We start from the raw sequence: 22873 nt of genomic DNA, 5'->3' as shown, positions 1-22873 counted from the left end.
CCATTTGCCAAGAAAGTGTTGCAATGGTTTATGAGCGACAATGCAATCTTTCTGATGGTTACTGTTATAAGCAATCAAGGTGTTCAGTGTTTCTATAATATTTGAAGCGTTGTTGTCTTTTGTATATTTCATAAAAATATATATGGTCACAGACAAAACTAATATTTCAATATCTTTTGTTTATGTCATTTTTCATTGCACATTATTTCTATATTCTAGTTCCTGCTGCAGTGGAGAATGTGATCATAGAGAATATCACCACCAATTCTGTTCTCCTGATCTGGCAAACACCCGGAGGGAACAGAAGTTCTTATGAATTAGAAGTTTTAGGCAATTCATCATCCATTGTGAGCCTTAATTCTAATGATACCTCTTACCTTGTGGAACAGTTAATACCTGGGAACTTTTACACATTCAATATCTATGCCAAAGCTGGAAACGGTTTGACTGGGGGCATCGCAGAAAACTATACATTCACAGGTAAATATAGAATAGCATTTTGATATCTCTTTATAAAAATTGAAAAGCAAAATGATAGCTATATAATTAACTTTCAGAAGATAAAATTAAACTACATGTAAGTTGAAAGGAACATACATTTTTCAAATATATAATAATGAGTTTAAGATGACAGCGGAGAGAATTAGTTAGATTTGACCATGCATTGACTATACTAATTTGACAATGTAAGATTTTAAAGCAACTGTGGTACATCCATTATTTTCCTATTGATAAATCCAGGTCAAGTTTCTTGAAGGCAAAATCTTTTGCCATTTGCCAAGAAAGTGTTGCAATGGTTTATGAGCGACAATGCAATCTTTCTGATGGTTACTGTTATAAGCAATCAAGGTGTTCAGTGTTTCTATAATATTTGAAGCGTTGTTGTCTTTTGTATATTTCATAAATATATTTATGGTCACAGACAAAACTAAAATTTCGATATCTTTTGTTTATGTCATATTTCATTGCACATCATTTCTATATTCTAGTTCCTGCTGCAGTGGAGAATGTGATCATAGAGAATATCACCACCAATTCTGTTCTCCTGATCTGGCAAACACCCGGAGGGAACAGAAGTTCATATGAATTAGAAGTTTTAGGCAATTCATCATCCGTTGTGAGCCTTAATTCTAATGATACATCTTACCTTGTGGACCATTTAATACCTGGGAACTTTTACACATTCATTATCTATGCCAAAGCGGGAAACAGTTTGACTGGGGGCATTGCAGAAAACTATACATTCACAGGTAAATATAGAATAGCATTTTGATATCTCAGTATAAAATTGAAAAGCAAAATGATAGCTAAATAATTAACTTTCAGAAGATAAAATTAAACTTCATGTAATTTGAAAGGAACATTGATTTGGCAAATATATACTAATAAGTTCAAGGTGGCAACAGACTGAATTAGTTAGATTTGACCATGCATTGACTATACTAATTTTACAATGTCAGATTTTAAAGCAACTGCGGTACATCCATTTTTTTCACATTGATAAATCCAGATCAAGTTTCTTGAAGGCAAAATCTTTTGCCATTTGCCAACACAGTGTTGCAATGGCTTTTGAGATACAATGGATGTGTCTGGTAGATATTCTATTGGCTCTATTATACAAACTCCACAACCAATATCTCAGGTATATCTACAACAATGCATGCCCACCCTACATAGTATATTCAAAGAAGATCTAAGCTATTTTTTTCCCACTGTGAGAGAAAACATGCTTGAACTTAGGAAAAGATTAAAACAAATGAGCAAAATAATGAACCACTGGAGTTTAAATAAATAAAAATGTTAAAGAAGAATGTGAATTATTGGAAAAAAAAAATATGGGGGATAGAATGCAAAGAAACAAAAACTAAGAATCAGTGGTATAAATGAGAAGATAGAACAAGCTACAATAAGAGAATATCTGCTAGACCTATTCAAAAGCATGGGAATGCAAGAAGCAGAGAAGAAAGTTATAATTGATAGAGCACACAGAATCATGCGGTTTTTATAATTCTATGTTTGACAGAAAGTCGTTGATGCTTCTAGAGCAGGTCTTCCGAAACTTTTATGGGTTGAGACCCACTTTTAAAAAACGAAAAATTTTCGAGACCTATTAACTTTTAATGCGTATTTTCAAAATGAATACACTTGGCACACCATGGCAGCTTTAGAGGCATACAATTGGCCCACCATGGCAACCAGTTTTAGATGCATAAAATTGGCCCACCATGGCAATCAGTTTTAAAGGCATACAATCTGCACACCATGGCAATCTGATTTATAGGCATACATTTGGCACACCATGACAATCCGCTTTAGATGGATAAAATTGTCACACCGTGGCAATCAGTTTTAGAGGCATAAAATTGTCACATTAAGAAACTATAAGAGCGTTTAATCTTGATGACAGTTTAATTGGCTCTGTCATGGCCTTATACACAACCCCATCTGCTAGAGTGGCAGGTTAAGGATTCTGCTCAAATTGGTTGAACATTAAAGGGACACTCCAGGCACCCAGACCACTTCTGCCCATTGGAGTGGTCTGGGTGCCAACTCCCACTACCCTTAACCCTGCAAGTGTAATTATTGAAGTTTTTTATGAACTGAAATAATTTACTTGCAGGGTTAACTCCACCTCTAGTGGCTGTCTACAGGACAGCCACTAGAGGGCACTTCCGTGTCCCTAGCACAGGAAACCTGTGCTAGAGCGTCGCTGGACGTCCTCACGCTGTGTGTTGAACTCCAGCATCGCTCATTTCCCCATAGGAAAGCATTGAAAAACATTTTCAATGCTTTCCTATGGGGAGCTCTAATGCGCACGGAGGAAGAAGCAGCAACGTGGGACATCGTTGCTGCCTCAGGTAAGTTACTGAAGGGGTTTTCACCCCTTCAGCAACTGGGGATTTGGGGGTGGGAGGGAGAGGGGACCTGCAGTGCCAGGAAAAAGGATTGTTTTCCTGGCACTGGAGTTTCCCTTTAAAAACAGTATGAGAAAAGGATGCCCGTTAGCTCCAACCCTTTATATCATGTCCCTGGAACCACTTGCTAATACTATATAAAATAACAGAAATATTAAGGGCATAAAAATAGGCACAATAGAATATAAATTAACCATGTATGCAGATGACATGCTGGTGACTCTTAGCTCCCCAGAAATATATTTATCTTATTTGTTTAAAGAAAAAGATGTATATAGCTTTTTGTCTAACTATAAAGTAAATACAAATAAATATGAAATTATGCCAATAGCACTAGAAGAAGAAACTATATCCAAAATTGAAAGACAATATGGGCTTCTGGTGAACAAATCAGGGATTATATACTTGGGGATAATCTTAACAGATAACGTTGAAAATATTTGGCGAATTAACTATCTTGCTTTAATCAAGGAATATGAAAATAACCTAGCAGAGTGAAAACACTTATATGTTTCATGGATGGGCAGGATCAATATAATAAAAGCTTATGCATTCCCCAAGTGGTTATACCACTTACGTATGATCCCCATTAAAATTCCTATAAAATATTGTGATTATTTTTAAAAAATCACAGAGAAGTTTATATGATTGGGAAAAAAAACTAGAATCTGTAGAAACGTACTGTATTCTACACCTCATCAAGGAGGGTTAAGCCTACTTAAACTGGAAAATTATGCCAATGTAGTGATGGTTACTCAAGCTCATAAATTTCAAGTAGACAATTCTAAACCAGAAGACTGGTACTTGATAGAATCTGAGTTATTAAAAATCAAGAATTGAAAAAATATTCTGTGGGCTCATCATAACGAGATTAAAAAAATAATTAGATATAATACTTTGAATATTCTTGATAACATTATTAATGGTTGGACAAGGGCACATCTTTCAGTTGGGGTGGGATTCTTCAACCTCCCCCGACCCTCTAATCCAACCAATAATCCAGTCCAAACCAATAACAAAAGCATAAAATCCTTGTGTAGCAGCAGCATGCTCCTCATTCTGTCTTCACTAACACAGCAGGGATAGAGAAACAGCACTGGAGCCTGCTCTGCATGGATCACACTTCCTCTCTTCCAACTGTATATGTGTGACTTTGTCAGCCATGCCCAATGCACTTTTCCAGCATTCCTGGAAATGAGGCTGGTTGATTAGATCAGTGTTCCCCCTGGAGTGGGTATGGAAAGCATAAGAAAGAAGAAGCAGGTAAATATAAAAAAAAAAAAAACAATTTGCCTGCTCTTTTTATGCTGCAGAGTAAGGCAATAGTCCACTTCAAAACTAAAGGTTTTAAATGAGACAGTAATTTCAAAGTGATGCATGTCCATTAACCCATGCATGCACTGTTATTTGCTCACATTCATACACATGTAATGTGGACTGTCTTTACAATTTATATAATATGTGCGCATTATGATTTTGTCTTTTGCATCAATTAGCACTGGGAAAAATCAATGAATTAATAAATCTTCATATATTGTTCAGTATAAATCATTATGTGTTTTTTTTATGTTCCAGTTCCTGCAGTAATTGCGGATGTGATTATACAGAATATCACCACTAGCTCTGTATTGCTGAGCTGGCCAACTCCCCCTGGGAACAGAAGTTCATATGAGTTAGAAGTTTCAGGCACTCCATCACAGAACATGACCCTTAATTATTATGAAACAACTGTGTTTTTAGATCATCTAGTGCCTGGGAATTTTTACATATTCACTATGTTTGCCAAAGCCGGAAATGGTTTGAGTGGAAATAAAACAGAAAAATCAACATACACACGTAAGTATATTAAACCATGTTAAAGGATTACTCTAAGTACCATAATCACGGCACTGTATTGCAGGGGTAATGGTGCTTGGAGTCTGCATGTGCAGCATTTCAGTTTGAAACATTTCCCATACAGGAATAACCTTGGTCATTGGTCATTGGTCACTCAACTATAGGAACTATTTGTATAATTGTAAAATCTATTTGAATACAAAAGATTTTAAAATATAAAACATACTTTTATTATTACAAATTTCCATCTCTGGTCTGTTGTTAAACTATTTTACCGGTCAAATGTGCATCAGACCATTGAAATCTAGCCATCATTGATCGAATGCTAGAAAATAAGGTAAATAGAATGGAATTAAGCACTCACTACAAAGAGAAGAGATTGGGGGGCAGCAGTAAATCTGTGAGAATTCCCCAAATCTCGCTAACAAAACAGATAAGGGCAAACAGGGTGATGAACAACGCCCCCAAAAAAATAAAATAAAATAATACATAATTTGGTAATATATAACAGGAGATATATTTACATCAGTATATATTCAATCAATATACACAGGAATGGGATGGTTTATATAACCTTTAAAGGAAGCAGAAATGGACAACATACGTACACAAACTAAAAGATAAAAAGCGGTATCTTACTTACAATATCCAGAGCAATGGCCTGCTCTGGTATGGAGAGCGTTGGTGGTATTATCCCCACCTAGGATATGCAGAATACACCAGGGAGAATGATGACAGGAATGTGGTGAAATAAAATAAAAAATAATAAAATGTAATGGCAAACAGGGTGATGAACCACTAGTAGAATAACTAATAATAAAGAATTTATAATTTTAAAGGTATATTTCCATTTAAAAAAAAAAATAAAAAAAAATTATTTCATCACATTCCTGTCATCATTCTCCATGGTGTATCCTGCATATCCTAGGTGGGGATAATACCACCAACGCTCTCCATACCAGAGCAGGCCATTGCTCTGGATATTGTAAGTAGGATATCGCTTTTTATCTTTTAGTTTGTGTACGTATGTACTACACCATAAGATCTCTCTCTATTGTGTTTTCCCATATATATATTGGATGGCAAGAACAATAGAACATAGCTACTTATATCCACAGACGGGGATTGTACCGTCCGGGCGCATAACAGCAGAGCTCTTAGTAGCTCAACCAATTGTGAGTTAGCACTCTATATACCTACCTCAAATAGTCCACATTATTGCTACATATTGCACTATTTGTTATCCATTTCTGCTTCCTTTAAAGGTTATATAAACCATCCCATTCCTGTGTATATAGATTGAATATATACTGATGTAAATATATCTCCTGTTATATATTACCAATCTCTGTATTATTTTATTTTATTTTTCTTGGGGCGTGGTTCATCACCCGGTTTGCCCTTATCTGTTTTGTTAGCGAGATTTCGGGAATTCTCACAGATTAACTGCTGCTCACCAATCTCTTCTCTTTGTAGTGAGTGCTTATTTCTATTCTATTTACCATATATATATATATATATATATATATATATATATATATATATATATATATACATATATAAAAGGTAATTATGGAGTAGATTCTTCCAGTACCAACACTTAACGTGTTTCACCCAGCTGGGCTTTCTCAGAAGTGTAGGTAGTCCTGTCAAGTCCTGGTATATATATGGTATCCGTCCATACTCAGTGGATAATAAGGAGTATGCTAGGGACAGAAGTTTTTATTTTTAAATTTTACAATGTATGCGATGACGTGATGACAACATGTTTATGTTAAGATGCCCATATGTCCTAATAAACATATGTTAACTGAGCCAATAACAAACTGACATCAGTCATAGTCCCTTGGAAAACTTACAAAGTATCAATAGAGCCTCACCTGTCATGAAACACCTTTAAAGTATATCCCTCTGCAGTCCTCTTTTCTGTTAGTTTATCCTTTTAGTTGCCAACATTGCACGAGGGCCACTTGTACAGAAAGAAAGGTACTGGAGCTATGGGATTCCCAGAGAACCGATTGAACTTCTGCTTACTTTGCACTTTGTGTGTGATGTCAGTGTGTGAATGCAAAAGTGTATTTGCGTAGTGCAGTCGTGGATTATCTGGGAATGTATGCCCAAGCAAAAACTTACCACCATTTTGTCCAAAGATTTAACAGAAACTAAAGTTTCAGGGAGCTCTTTGGGGGGAATAGATTAGGCTGCTTTATTACCAAAAAAAGGGGGAAAAAAACTATCCCAAATCCATACACACATTTAAATAAAACCTCAGTTATTTAAACGTGCATAAGAATTTGATATAGTGCACAAGTAACATTTTTTCTTTGTTTTTATTGTATGTATTGGAGCTGGTGTGTAATATAGCCATTGCAGCTACCCAGGAGTAGTGGGAATTTAGGTGCAGAGCTGAATTTTGTGTGTTTGCATTCTTACAAAGGCTGAATTATTTAAATTGATTATATACATTTATACCATATAGAAGTCTGCAACATTTTGAGAAAAAGCAAAAGTTGTCTGTGTGTATCAGGGAAATAATGAGGTTACAATAATAATTTTAAAAAGTTTTTTGTGACAAATTAAGTGTTTAACTATCTTAATTTATTTTCTTTTCCATGTACATTAGTTGCTTGTGAAGCTTTAAAAGTTATTGTATGTTTATTTTTTTGCTTTTTTCTAGCTCCTGGTAAAGTAACCATTCTCGATGTCTTGAAATTAAATTTAAGTTCATTGTATTTGAGCTGGTCACCCTCAGAAGGAAACCAAAGTGCTTATTTGGTGAATGTTTTGGGAGAGTCAACCCAGTGGTTCACCGTAACTACAGAATCCGCAACTATTACCAACCTGACCACTGATATCCAGTACACAGTGAGGATCTCTGCACTTGCTGGAGAGAATGACCTGAAACAGCAGGGAAGCAGCAGTGATATTTCAGTCCTATGTTAGTATTATTTTATGATAATATTATAGATGTAAATGTTTAGGAATAAAATGAAGACCATCTAAGTACTTGTTTAAATAAAAAGCAGGCATTTACATTGTAGAGTTACAAAGTTTTGCTGATTTAAAATGTTATTGGATTTCCTAGTTTAATTAATACTTTATTAATGTGGATCAGTTTATGAATTAGTTGATAAGGTTTTCTTTGAAATAGTTTTTATTAAATAATTTTGTAAATTTAACAATAATGAACAATAAAATCAAAACAAATTAAAAAAGGTGAAAATCATCTATGGCCATACCAGAATTAATTTCCATACCTTCTTAATTATTTGGTTCCTTATTTAAAAACTTATGTACCTAAGATAAAGAGTGCACATTTTTAAATGTTAGCTCAGTGGTGATTGCTTCTTTAAAAATTTGCCCCAGAAGAAAACCTGATTTTTCGTTAATAAATCAATCCCATAACGTTAAAAGATGTGTTTATTGGAAAACGATATCCATATATGTATCTAGGTATTTAGGATAGACAATGGTTAATCAACTGGTTGTATTTTATATATCTCTTCAACAGTGTCAGACACCCTTAGTGCTACCAACATTACCACCACCTCATTAAAACTGGTCTGGCTGCCTTCGAACATTGAGCAGATATCCTACAATATAACTAGTTTTGGTATTCCGTCTTATAATTGGTCTGGGGCTTCGGAAGAAGTGCTTATTGAGAGTTTAATACCAGGGAATCTTTATACAATTCAGTTATCGGCTTCACAAGAGAACAATGTATTGTATGGCTATGGAGGACAGATTTCTGTGTTTACAAGTAAGTACTGATTTAATTCCTTTATTATAATCTTATACAGTTGATTTAGATCAAAGCAAACTTTGATTGATTGTCTATCTACTCCTTCCAAATTGATTAATTAATGCGTGCACGCTCTTCCTAGAAGTAATTCACACCAGAGACAAAGTTTCTGATTAGTGAAAAACCTGAGGAATGCTTTATTGCCGGCAGTGGGAGCCCCTTTTAAATCAGAAATACGTCATGTACAGAGTCACAGTTAACATACAGTATACATTCAACAATTAGTTAACAGTCTAAGGGGTCTTGTCTAAACCCACCCTACATGATGTAATGTCATCATTACAGAGTTCTCCCACCCACATTCCAGCTCCATCTTGGTTACACGATGGGAGGGGGAGTGAGTAGGTACTGAACAGAGAGGGGCTGAAGGGGAAACAGTTACTTTAACAGCGATTCTCCATTTTGTTACACGTGGCACATACCTGTTAACTTGCACAAAGGAAGTGGTGGAGGAGTTAGTGAAGGAAGCTGTTCTTTTAACACAGGAATTTGTTACACAAGGCTTGCTCGATGGGAAGGGGGGAGAGTAGCCGGATGGGAGGAATTTACAGAGGAAATAGTTACTGAGCACACATGTACAGAGTAAAAAATACATTTTATCCTTTCAAGTATTTTGTCCATAACAGTCCCCCCTTAAAATGACTATTTTACTAACAACTACTATCTCTAACTCTAATACGGTCCCTATAGAAAAATAACAAAAAGGCTATCTTGCACATCTGTCTGAACAGGCCTCGAACGCTTCACTGCACGGGTGACCCGTAGCAGCTTGTCCACTACTTCTCCCGCGACAGACTTCTGCCCGTAGAGACAGACGCTATCCCTGAATGTCCTTAAGAGAAAGTAGCTGTTGATTTAATGCGGTGGGACTGTAAGGGTGTATGTGGTGTATCGCGGTCTATGTCGTCAATCTCTTGGACAAACTCTTTAACGTTTCTATTGCCAATGTTACCTTGCGATTAGGGCCTGTATTATCTGGGATATCGGTACAGCATGTCATGGTGTCTGGGAGTATTTTACATACTCCCCCTTTCTCCGCCAGTATCATGTCTAAGGCCATTCTATTCTGGAATGTCATCTGGGAAGGAGATGGGGTATAAGACACGTTAGGACAGGAAATATCAATCAAATAGAGTGGGAGTGAAGGAGAGAGTAAAGCACTGCCCAATAGGAGAGAGCAAGAGACAGGTATGTAAGGTAGAAGGTTCTCTGGGAGGCCATAAGCTGTCTTAAAGAGATTGGTTTTAAAGCACTTCTTAAAGAATTGTAGACTAGGGGAGAGTCTGATGGGGTAGGCAGGCTTTTCCAAAGGAAAGGAGCCACCCACGAAAAGTTCTGCAAGCGTTAGTTGGCCGTACGGGTGCGAGCAGCGGTCAGGAGGTGGTCACGGGCAGAGCGGAGGGAAAAAGGAGGGGCATACCTTTGGTCCTGTGAAGAGATATAAGAGGGGCTTGAATTGTTCATTGCTTTAAATGTATGGGTAAGCACTTTGAATTGACTCCTATAGGATAAAGGGAGCCAATGTAAGGACTGGCAGAGGGGTGAGGTGTGAGAGGACCGACTAGAGAGGAAAATAAGTCTGGCGGTGGCATTCATTACAGACTGTAGCGGGGCAAAATGGCTTTTGGGGAGACCAATCAGGAGAGGGTTACAATAATCCATGAAGGAAATTACTAGGGCATGGACAAGCTCCTTGGTAGCATCTTGTGTAAGAAAGGGGCGGATGCGGGCTATGTTTTTAAGTTGGTATCTACAGGATTTGGCAACAAACTGGATGTGAGGCTCAAAGGTGAGGCCAGAGTCAAGTATGATGCCAAGACAGCGTACTTGCAAGGATGAGCTTATGTGGATATCACTGACTTGAAGGGAGAGCGAGAGAGGAGGATCAGTATTAGAAGGAGGAAAAACAAGGAGTTCAGTTTTAGAGAGATTTAGTTTCAGAAAGCGCGAGGACATCCAGTCAGAGATGGAAGAAAGGCAAGCAGTGAAACGTTACAAGACGGCAGGGGAGAGGTCCGGGGAGGAGAGGTATATCTGAGTGTCATCAGCATACAGGTAGTAGTGTAGTCCAAAAGAGGCAAAAAGTTTGCCAAGAGAGGCAGTATAAAGAGAAAATAGAAGGGGACCAAGGACAGAGTCGGAGACTCGGAGACAGGACGAGGGTAGGAGGTATCCTTGGAAAAGGAGACACTGAATGGGAGTTGGGAGAGATAAGAGGAAAACTATGAGAGGACAGAGTCACAGAGACCGAGTGATTGAAGAGTTTGAAGGAGGAGAGCATAATCAATGGTGTCAAAGGCAGCTGAGAGGTCAAGGCGAATTAGTATGGAGTAGTGGATTTAGCTGTGATTAGGTCATTAGTAACTTTGATAAGAGCAGTCTCGGTAGAGTGGAGAGGGTGGAAGCCAGACTGAAGAGGGCCAAGGAGAGAATTGGAATTGAGGAAGCGAGACACACACACATATATATATATATATATATATATATATATATATATATATATATATATTTACATATTGTATCTCTAAAAGTATCAGGGTCATTGTTGCTTCATATGTAAAATGATTACAAGTACACAAATCTAGACCTTTGCATTCAGTTTCGGGTGAATCTAATTTAGTCTGAAATTCAGGCAAATTTTGGTATCTATATATAAATACATTGGGAATATAGGGCCGTGGCCTAGGTCCCTTCAGCTGTATAGGCTGTACCCACTTGATAGCAAATCTGTTCCTCAGTGTTGGCCTGTTTGGAGATCTACTGATACATTTAATTTTAATGCACATCTAAACAAAAATGTATTGTTGTTAATATGTATGAACAAAATATAATCGATTTATGTCTCTTTGCTAAACATAGGACCTGATATCATCAGAAATGTGCAGTTTGGAAATATAAGTACTACGTCTATTGATCTGAGTTGGAATCCCCCATTTGGTAACCATAGTAATTACATAATTGAAATGACGGGAGATTACCTACAGAATTTGACAACAGAGTCTGCATCCATCTACAACCTCACCCCTGGAGCCCAATATACTTTTAAAATCTCTGCAGTTGCAGGAGAAAATGTACCTGGAGATATATACAAGTTATCTGTTTTCACTGGTCAGTGTTAATACAAAATTACAAAAGACATTTTAACAGTCATGATATCTTAAAATAATAATAATTGCTAATTAAAACTTTCAATTTTTTTTTATTCCTAGAGCCTGATGTTGTCCAATATCTAAATATTAGTTGGATCACTGCTTCTTCTGCTTTTCTTAGTTGGACTCAACCCCAGGGTGGCCATTTGTTTTATCAGTTAGATGTTACTGGACCCTCTACAGATAACCTAACTTCTTACACAGAATCTTTGCTTGTGTCTGACCTTATTCCTGGATCCCAGTATAATTTTTCTGTTTATGCAGTAGTTGGAGAAAATAGGACACAAGGAAAAGCAGTTACAGTTTCAGGCATGACACGTGAGTATAAACGATAACACTGAAGTTATCATTAAAAAAAATGATAATGCATTTTATGTTATTTAAATACAGTATACACACTATGGTATTAATTATTGCATCCAATATGCTTTGTTTTCAAACAGAACCTGGTGTAGTCAGAGATATCCAGCTTGTAAATATATCTTCTACGTCTATTGAATTGACATGGCTTCCACCAACTGGTACACACAGCTATTATAAGATTAGTGTGATTGGAGATATCTTTCAGGACCTTACAACATCTTCAGAATCATTGTCCATAAAATATCTCACTCCAGGAACATATTACACATTTGTAATATCTGCAGTGGAAGAAAACACTGAAGGAACAACACAGGAGATTTCAACATATACAGGTAAAGAATCACTTGATTGTTCATTCTTTCACAAAACCATATATCTATAAATGCTCTATATATTGAATCACCAACTCAAACTAACTTTCCCCATATATTCATTAAATCATTTTAGCAAGCAGAAAAAAAGTACAGTGTAAAATCTTATATGCAATTTGTAATTTTCTTGGTGTAACACTATGGCTACAGTTCTTGTCTGGGCTAGTTCTAGAGGTTGGGAGATTGATATTTCTTGTCTGTTTAATGTTTGGATCCTAGCTGTATCTCTGTAGTTAGCTGTGTCAATCTTATAAGGACTAGTAAAAATCCAAATGTCACCTTGTTAACTGAGTTCATCCTATTCCTTCCAACCTCCATGTTTCAGTAGGATTCTTTTGGCAATATGTACTGATACCTCATCTTGTATCTCTAAAAGTATCAGGACCATTGTTACTTCATATGTAAAATTATTATGAGTACACAAATCTAGACATTCACATTTAGTTTTGGGTGAATCTAATTTAGTCTAAATTTCAGGCAAATTTTGGTATTTGTAAGGTTCAGAATTCCCAATTCAGCAGCATTAGAAATAATGGACAACAAATGTTTTCAGAATGAATTTATCTGATATATTCTGATCCATTCGTTTTCATAAAGAACACACATTAAGAACTGAAATAGAAAAATTAAGAATAGGTATTTTTGCCTTAATTTTGATCTTTTGATAATTATGGGTATCAAATTATCTACTAAGCAACTGGAAGAGCAAATTTAAGAAAGAGGGCTTTTCTTATTTTGGATCTTTCATCTGTTTATGAGATAGGGCCCCTAATTTGGTACATTGATGTGGGATTTCCCTTCTTAAGAAACCCTGTCAGGATGTTGCAAAGCGAAGAGATCTTCCAACCACTCAAGTATCAATCTGCCAGGCATGCCCGATGCACTTTTCTTTTTGCTTGGGATAGTACACTAATCAGTTAAACTGGTGTCCACCCTGGAGTGGGTTTGGAAAGCATAAGAAAGCATAAAAATCACATATACCTGCTTTTTTTCAACCTTAAGAGTGAAGCACCCGTCAATTAAAGCAAAAGTTTTTGAAAGAGATAGTTGTCTCAGCGTAATGCATGTCTCTTTAACCCATGCTCGCACAGTTATTTGCTCACAGTCACATACACTGTCATTTTACCCATGGGTGCAGTGTAGCTCCCTAATTTGGTATCCTAAATTCAACAGTTCCACATAAGGGAATCAAACTAGAGATGGCTCTACTAAAAACCCTAATTTGGTATCTAAAAATAGGCAATCCCACACAAGAGTACGTAAGAGCTATCTATTAACCAGCGCTCTAAATTGCTATCCTAAATATGGGAATCCCACGCAAGGTTACCAATATTGGGGAGCAATATAGTAAACAGTACCCTATAGGGAATAACAGATGTCTGAATTATGGCTAAATTTAGTTTGTTTCGGATTGAGAATTACCAAGTCTCGCTGATACAAATTTTTGAATTACCAAAATGAAACCAAACAAGTACCAAATATTTTCCCATGGCACATGTCAAATAGTCAGATTAAGAGGAAAGGGCAGTATATCATCAGTATGCATTGGAATTAGAACATATAGAACATCACCACCAATTCTGTTCTCCTGAGATGGTAAACCCCAGAAAGGAACAAAAGTTGATATAAGTTAGACTTAAATGACACTTTTTGAGCATTATTTTTTCCAATACATCTTTCTTTGTTCAATGGCTAGTACTTGGAAACCTTTATACATTCAGTATATATCACAAATGGCTTAACTGGGTACATACGAAGGTAACTAAAAAACAGTAAAATTAAGGAAAATGATTGCATTCCTACCATAACTTATTTTCCCTGATTATTATTCATGGCAGCATTTACTCATGGCTTAGCTCCTCCCCTCACAGGAGAAAGGACAGACAATAGAACTATGAAATTGATATAAATACAGAGGTGTAACTAGAAACTACAGGGCCCCGGTTCAAAAATTGCCCTGGAGCTTCCTTCAATCTCCCCCCCCCGCTCCCAACCCATACACAGACACACATGCTAATACACAGACACACATTCAAATACAAAGAATGACACTTCTACAGATACAAACAATGACACACATACACACATACAGACAGATATTCATATAGACACATGCAGATACACATACACAGCATGACACGCATACAGATACGAACTGTGATACACCTACAGATACAAAGGGGCAAACACTGACACACATGCAGACAAACACATACACACACAGATACATGTGAAGAAAAACAGAAACGGGTGGCCGATGCCCTTCAATGCGGCCCCGGCGGTTGTTCCACGCAGCCAGGGTCGCACCACAATGCTGGCAGGAACCACAGTCACAGGGGTCGGCAGGGCTGCCGGGCCCCCTGGATTGAGGGGTAGTGATGTCCCAAACGGTTCGCTGGCGAATAGTTCCTGGCGAACATCGCTTGTTCGCGTTCGCCACGGCAGGCGAACATATGCGATGTTCGGTCCGCCCCCTATTAATTTACTAATACTAAGTAAAATTACTTAGTATTAGTAAATTGTGCCCCTATTTGCAATACCGCGAGTAGGGGCATGTCTATAAAACAGTGAGCAGCCAGTGGCTGCTCACTGTTAAAAAAAAAAAAAGGGGTGGGGGCCCTAAAAATCACAATAAGGGGGGACCTACTGTCCCCCCTGGCCCCCACCCCTGAGCGGTGGGTGGGGGCCCTAAAATTAACAATAAGGGGGGGACCTATTGTCCCCCCCCGGCCCCCACCCCTGAGCGGTGGGTGGTGGCCCTAAAATTAACAATAAAGGGGGGACCTATTGTCCCCCCCCGGCCCCCACCCCTGAGCGGTGGGTTGGGGCCCTAAAATTAACAATAAGGGGGGGACCTATTGTCCCCCCCCGGCCCTCACCCCTGAGCGGTGGGTGGGGGCCCTAAAATTAACAATAAGGGGGGGACCTATTGTACCCCCCGTCCCCCACCCCTGAACGGTTGGTGGGGGCCCTAAAATTAACAATAAGGAGGGGACCTATTGTGCCCCCTGGCCCCCACCCCTGAGCGGTGGGTGGGGGCCCTAAATACAAAGGGGGGGGACCCTAGTCACCCCTCCCCCCCAAAAAAAAATTTATCTACCTACCTACCCCCCTCACCCTAAAAATAATGAGGGGGGGACCTTTAACTAAGAACCTGTAAAAAAAAAAAAAGATAAAAACAACTTACCATTCAATGTTTTCTTTCTTCTACAATCTTCTTTTTTCAGCCCCAAAAAAGGCCAAATAAAAAACCATAATAACCGACGCAATAAAAGAAAAAAAAAAAAACAGCGCACAAAAAAATAATCCATCTTCACCCATGGAGGGCTCTGCGCAGACTGAGCTCTGCAGGGCGGGGGAAGGCTTATAAAGCCTTGCCACGCCCTGCAATTAGGCTAAGAACACTCTGATTGGCTGGTTTAAGCCAATCAATGTGCTCTTTGTCATTTTACACAGCGTGGGAAAATTCCAAAGAACTTTCCCACGCCGTGTAAAATGACACAGAGCACTGTGATTGGATGGCTTGAAATCCATCCAATCACAGTGCTCTGTGTCATTTTACACAGCGTGGGAAAGTTCAATTTTCCCACGCTGTGTAAAATGACACAGAGCACTGTGATTGGATGGATTTCAAGCCATCCAATCACAGTGCTCTGTGTCATTTTACACGCGTGGGAAAGTTCTTTGGAATTTTCCCACGCTGTGTAAAATGACAAAGAGCACTCTGATTGGCTTAAACCAGCCAATCAGAGTGTTCTTAGCCTAATTGCAGGGCGTGGCAAGGCTTTATAAGCCTTCCCACGCCCTGCAGAGCTCAGTCTGCGCGGAGCCCTCCATGGGTGAAGATGGATTATTTTTTTGTGCGGTCGTTTTTTTTTTATTTGTTTTTTTAATTGCAACGGTTATTATGGTTTTTTGTTTGGCATTTTTTGGGGCTGAAAAAAGAAGATTGTAGAAGAAAGTAAACATCGAATGGTAAGTTGTTTTTATCTATTTTTTTTTTACAGGTTTTTAGTTAAAGGTCCCCCCCTCATTATTTTTAAGGTGAGGGAGGTAGGTAGGTAGATAAAAACATTTTTTTTGGGGGGAGGGGTGACTAGGGACCCCACACTTTGTATTTAGGGCCCCCACCCACCGTTCAGGGGTGGGGGCCGGGGGGGACAATAGGTCCCCCCTAATTGTTATTTTTAGGGCCCCCATCCACCGCTAAGGGGTGGGGCCGGGGGGGACAATAGGTCCCCCCCTTATTGTTATTTTTAGGGCCCCATCCACCGCTATCGGGTGGGGGCCGGGGGGGACAATAGGTCCCCCCCTTATTGTTATTTTTAGGGCCCCCACCCACCGCTCAGGGGTGGGGGCCGGGGGGGGGAGGACAGTAGGCCCCCCCCTCATTATCATTATGGCCCCCACCCGCTGCCCAGGGGTGGGGGCCGGAGAGGGGGAGGACAGTAGGTCCCCCCTCATTATCTTTATGGCCCCCACCCGAACCCAGGGGTGGGGGCCAGGGGGGGAAGGAGAGTAGGTCTCCTCCCCCCCCCTTCAACCACTATTGTGGTTAGAAAGAGTCCCTGTGGGTTTTAAAATTCGCCTTCCTATTGAAGGCTATGGCGGTTCGCACGGTTCGCCGGTTCGCGAACATTTGCGGACGTTCGCGTCCGCCGTTCGCGAACCGAAAATTTTATGTTCGCGACATCACTATTGGGGGGTATAAATAGATCCTCCCCATCCTTCCTATCAGGCATTCTTTGTAACTAGCTTCACAACTCTTATAGTAGATGGGTGGGAATGTAATGCTGCCATGAATAATGACCAGGAAGGGAAAATTATGGTAAGTATGAAACAATTTTCCTTATACCTGATCAATCATGGCAGCATTTACTCATGGGGAATATCCAAGCATTTATAGTGGGAGCATTCAAATACAGCTTATAGTTAAAAAAAAAAAACATTATTGAGCTGCATAAACCTTAGAAGACTTAAAAAAGCCAAACAAGTAATCAATAGAATATTGTCATAAAATCTGTTCAGATAAGTTAATTTACCCTGAAGGCTGCTGGGTCAGCAACCCCTTGGCATTCCAATGTCAGAAATATCCTGGAGAAATCTCAATAAAATCAAGACATGGTCTACAAATGATAGACCTAGCATGTTAAAAACAGAAGATAATTTCCTTCTCTAATATAAATGAAATACCAAATAGATGGCAGTATCAAATCAGAACCTTGACAAAGGCATTACTTCCAGAGATCAGACTCTCAACAATACCTTACACTGTGAACGAAATTGTTTGATACAGTAATGATCAGTTACAGGAGAGGTACAAACCAATAATCCAAATAGATATTACTAGGCAAAGGCAAGAAGAATCACATCATTCAGATCAGTTAAAATTTATCAGTATGAGCCGTAAAAATTGTGACAACTACTAAATTATAAGTAGGCAATGTAGGCCAACCACATCAGAACCTACATTCAAAGTTAAAAATATTGTAAATAGTACAATTTATGCCAAACAGTAGAAAATGAGAGAGAGTGTTGTGCAATATAAGTAGGAGAAATGTAATAGGCAAGGTGATTACCATGATTAAAAGGTGGTAACCAGAGGCAAAGGATCCATTGTGGCAACAGACACATAATAGCAGGATAGTAGAAAATATTCAGTTGTCCTTATGAGAACAAAAAAACAATGCATACTTACTCTGATCTTATCGTCAGATAGTGTTGAAGCACTTACGACAGAGCCTGTGGTGATAATAAGATCATTCTGCAGCTTGTTTTATCTGCAAAAATATAAACACCAGTCCAAGCATATAATCCACAAGTATTACATCAATGCAATGTTAGGAGTGACCATCACTTATACAGATCTAGGTAGAGACCATGTGAAACATATCAGCCAAATGCTTGTCACAAACAAGCTACAATATTATAGTCTACAGGATGACTCAACAGCTTAAAGCCACACATTGGCTGTCAAAGTCCCTATAGTAGTAAACCCAGAAGGATCTCCATGAATATCAGAACAGAGGTCAGTAATAGGACTGTCACGTTACCTTTTGTTGCCCAGGCTGTAATAAAGCCTGGAGAGGTCCAGGAAGGAGAGAGGAACCATTCCCACAGTCCCTCTCATGTCTCCAGCGGTACAGACGCCGGTCGCTATAGCTCCGACCCATTTTCTGACACGGCGCATGCGCGTCAATGTCATGACACCGAGGATGTCACAGCCTGCCAATAAATTTGAATTCTAATGTTTTGGGGCGTGGCTATAATTTAAAAACTTAGGGTATAAAAGGAGCACTCAGGTAATGGATCATTGCCCTGTTGTGGTTTCTGTTTTCAGTTCCCAAGAGTACGTTATATCCTGTGTCTATTCTGGTATTTTGATCTTGGCTTTCTACTGACTATTCTACATTCTGTCTTCCCTGACTCGGTTATTGTTTTTTTAGCTTCCCTGATTTCTGGCTTCCCTAAACTTGGCTTGTCCCTGACTATCCTAGTTCTAACAGCGTATAACCCGGCCATTCTAAGGACTGATAAACGTTGTCTAATCTATTATCATATTTAGATAGATAGATATTTATATAGAGGGAGCCATGTTACTCTGTATATAGAGAGGAGCCATGTTACTCTGTATATAGAGGGAGCCATGTTATTCTGTATATAGAGGGAGCCATGTTTACACGGTATATAGAGGGAAGCCATGTTACTCTGTATATAGAGAGGAGCCATGTTACTCTGTATATAGAGGGAGCCATGTTATTCTGTATATAGAGGGAGCCATGTTTACACGGTATATAGAGGGAAGCCATGTTACTCTGTATATAGAGAGGAGCCATGTTTACACTGTATATAGAGGGAGCCATGTTACTCTGTATATAGGGAGGAGCCATGTTTACACTGTATATAGAGGGAACCATGTTACTCTGTATATAGAGAGGAGCCATGTTAACACTGTATATAGAGGGGAGCCATGTTAATCTGTATATAGAGGGGAGCCATGTTACACTGTATATAGAGGGAGCCATGTTACTCTGTATATAGAGAGGAGCCATGTTTACACAGTATATAGAGGGGAGCCATGTTACTCTGTATATAGAGAGGAGCCATGTTTACACTGTATATAGAGGGAGCCATGTTACTCTGTATATAGACAGGAGCCATGTTTACACTGTATATAGAGGGAGCCATGTTACTCTGTAAATAGAGGGGAGCCATGTTACACTGTATATAGAGGGAGCCATGTTACTCTGTATATAGAGGGAGCCATGTTTACTCTGTATATAGAGGGAGCCATGTTTCTATCTGAGGTGGTTAACTTTGGTTGGCCCTGGCATGTTTGTTAGTCTGGCCTGCATGGTTGTCTGGCATGAATAAAAGTAGCATGTTTAAACTATATTAGTAGTTAGACTAGTTTGCACTAAAACATGTGCAAATGGGGTGTTTGCGGTTGTGCAAATGGACTGTTTGCGGTTGTTTGCGGTGCGTTAAACGGGGAGTTTGGTCTGTCACTGTGAAGCGGGCGTGCCAAATAAAGGATCCGCCCCGGGTGCCAAATGCTCCAGGTACGCCCCTGTATAGAGGGGAGCCATGTTACTCTGAATATAGAGAGGAGCCATGTTTACACTGTATATAGAGGGAGCCATGTTATTCTGTATATAGAGGGAGCCATGTTTACACGGTATATAGAGGGAAGCCACGTTACTCTGTATAGAGGGAGACATGTTATTCTGTATATAGAGGGGAGCCATGTTACACTGTATATAGAGGGAGCCATGTTACTCTGTATATAGAGAGGAGCCATGTTTACACAGTATATAGAGGGGAGCCATGTTACTCTGTATATAGAGAGGAGCCATGTTTACACTGTATATAGAGGGAGCCATGTTACTCTGTATATAGAGAGGAGCCATGTTACACTGTATATAGAGGGGAGCCATGTTACTCTGTATATAGAGGGGAGCCATGTTACACTGTATATAGAGGGAGCCATGTTACTCTGTATATAGAGGGAGCCATGTTTACTCTGTATATAGAGGGAGCCATGTTACTATCTGAGGTGGTTAACTTTGATTGGCCCTGGCATGTTTGTTAGTCTGGCCTGCATGGTTGTCTGGCATGAATAAAAGTAGCATGTTTAAACTATATTAGTAGTTAGACTAGTTGTACATCCGTTTTTTCCCATTGATAAATCCAGGTCAAGTTTCTTGAAGGCAAAATATTTTGCCATTTGCCAAGAAAGTGTTGCAATGGGTTATGAGCTACAATGCAATGTTTCTGATGGCTACTGTGATTTGCAATCAAGGTGTTCAGTGTTTCTATAATATTTAAAGCATTGTTGTCTTGTGTATATTTCATAAATATATTTATGGTCACAGACAAAACTAATATTTCAATATCTTTTGTTTATGTTATTTTTCATTGCACATTATTTCTATATTCTAGTTCCTGCTGCAGTGGAGAATGTGATCATAGAGAATATCACCACCAATTCTGTTCTCCTGATCTGGCAAACGCCTGAAGGGAACAGAAGTTCATATGAATTAGAAGTTTTAGGCGATTCATCATCCATTGTGAGCCTTAATTCTAATGATACATCTTACCTTGTGGAAGAGTTAATACCTGGGAACTTTTACACATTCAAAATCTATGCCAAAGCTGGAAACGGTTTGACTGGGGGCATCTCAGAAAACTATACATTCACAGGTAAATATAGAATAGCATTTTGATATCTCTTTATAAAAATTGAAAAGCAAAATGATAGCTAAATAATTAACTTTCAGAAGATAAAATTAAACTTCATGTAAGTTGAAAGGAACATTAATTTGGTAAATATGCTAATGAGTTTAAGGTGACAGCAGAGTGAATTAGTTAGATTTGACAATGCATTGACTATACTAATTTGACAATGTAAGATTTTGAAGAAACTGTGGTACAGCCGTTTTTTCACATTGTTAAATCCAAGTCAACTTTCTAGAAGGCAAAATCTTTTGCTATTTGCCAAGACAGTGTTGCAATGGGTTTTGAGCTACAATGCAATGTTTCTGATGGTTACTGTTATTCACAATCAAGGTGCTCAATGTTTCTATAATAATTGAAGCATTGTTGTCTCGTTCATATTTCAAATATATATATATATATATATATATATACATATATATGGTAAAAGACAAAACGAATATTTCAATATCTTTTGTTTATGTAATTTTTCATTGCACATCATTTCTATATTCTAGTTCCTGCTGCAGTGGAGAATGTGATCATAGAGAATATCACCACCAATTCTGTTCTCCTGATCTGGCAAACACCTGAAGGGAACAGAAGTTCATATGAATTAGAAGTTTTAGGCAATTCATCATCCATTGTGAGCCTTAATTCCCTTGATACATCTTACCTTGTGGAACAGTTAATACCTGGGAACTTTTACACATTCAAAATCTATGCCAAAGCTGGAAACGGTTTGACTGGGGGCATCGCAGAAAACTATACGTTCACAGGTAAATATAGAATAGCATTTTGATATCTCTTTATAAAAATTGAAAAGCAAAATGATAGCTAAATAATTAACTTTCAGAAGATAAAATTAAACTTCATGTAAGTTGAAAGGAACATTAATTTGGTAAATATATACTAATGAGTTTAAGGTGACATCAGAGTGAATTAGTTAGATTTGACCATGCATTGACTATACTAATTTGACAATGTCAGATTTTAAAGCAACTGTTGTACATCCGTTTTTTCCCATTGATAAATCCAGGTCAAGTTTTTTGAAGGCAAAATATTTTGCCATTTGCCAAGAAAGTGTTGCAATGGGTTATGAGCTACAATGCAATGTTTCTGATGGTTACTGTGATTTGCAATCAAGGTGTTCAGTGTTTCTATAATATTTAAAGCATTGTTGTCTTGTGTATATTTCTTAAATATATTTATGGTCACAGACAAAACTAATATTTCAATATCTTTTGTTTATGTTATTTTTCATTGCACATTATTTCTATATTCTAGTTCCTGCTGCAGTGGAGAATGTGATCATAGAGAATATCACCACCAATTCTGTTCTCCTGATCTGGCAAACGCCTGAAGGGAACAGAAGTTCTTATGAATTAGAAATTTTAGGCGATTCATCATCCATTGTGAGCCTTAAATCTAATGACACATCTTACCTTGTGGACCAGTTAATACCTGGGAACTTTTACACATTCAATATCTATGCCAAAGATGGAAACGGTTTGACTGGGGGCATTGCAGAAAACTATACATTCACAGGTAAACATAGAATAGCAGGTTGATATCTCATTGTAAAAATGTAATAGCAAAATGATAGCTAAATAATTAATTTTCAGAAGATAAAAATAAACTACATGTAAGTTGAAAGGAACATTAATTTAGTAAATATGCTAATGAGTTTAAGGTGACAGCAGAGTGAATTAGTTAGATTTG

Source organism: Pelobates fuscus, chromosome 2 (assembly GCF_036172605.1).
Source record: "Pelobates fuscus isolate aPelFus1 chromosome 2, aPelFus1.pri, whole genome shotgun sequence".
Lineage (NCBI taxonomy): Eukaryota > Metazoa > Chordata > Amphibia > Anura > Pelobatidae > Pelobates > Pelobates fuscus.
This window is presented reverse-complemented; position numbering follows the sequence as displayed.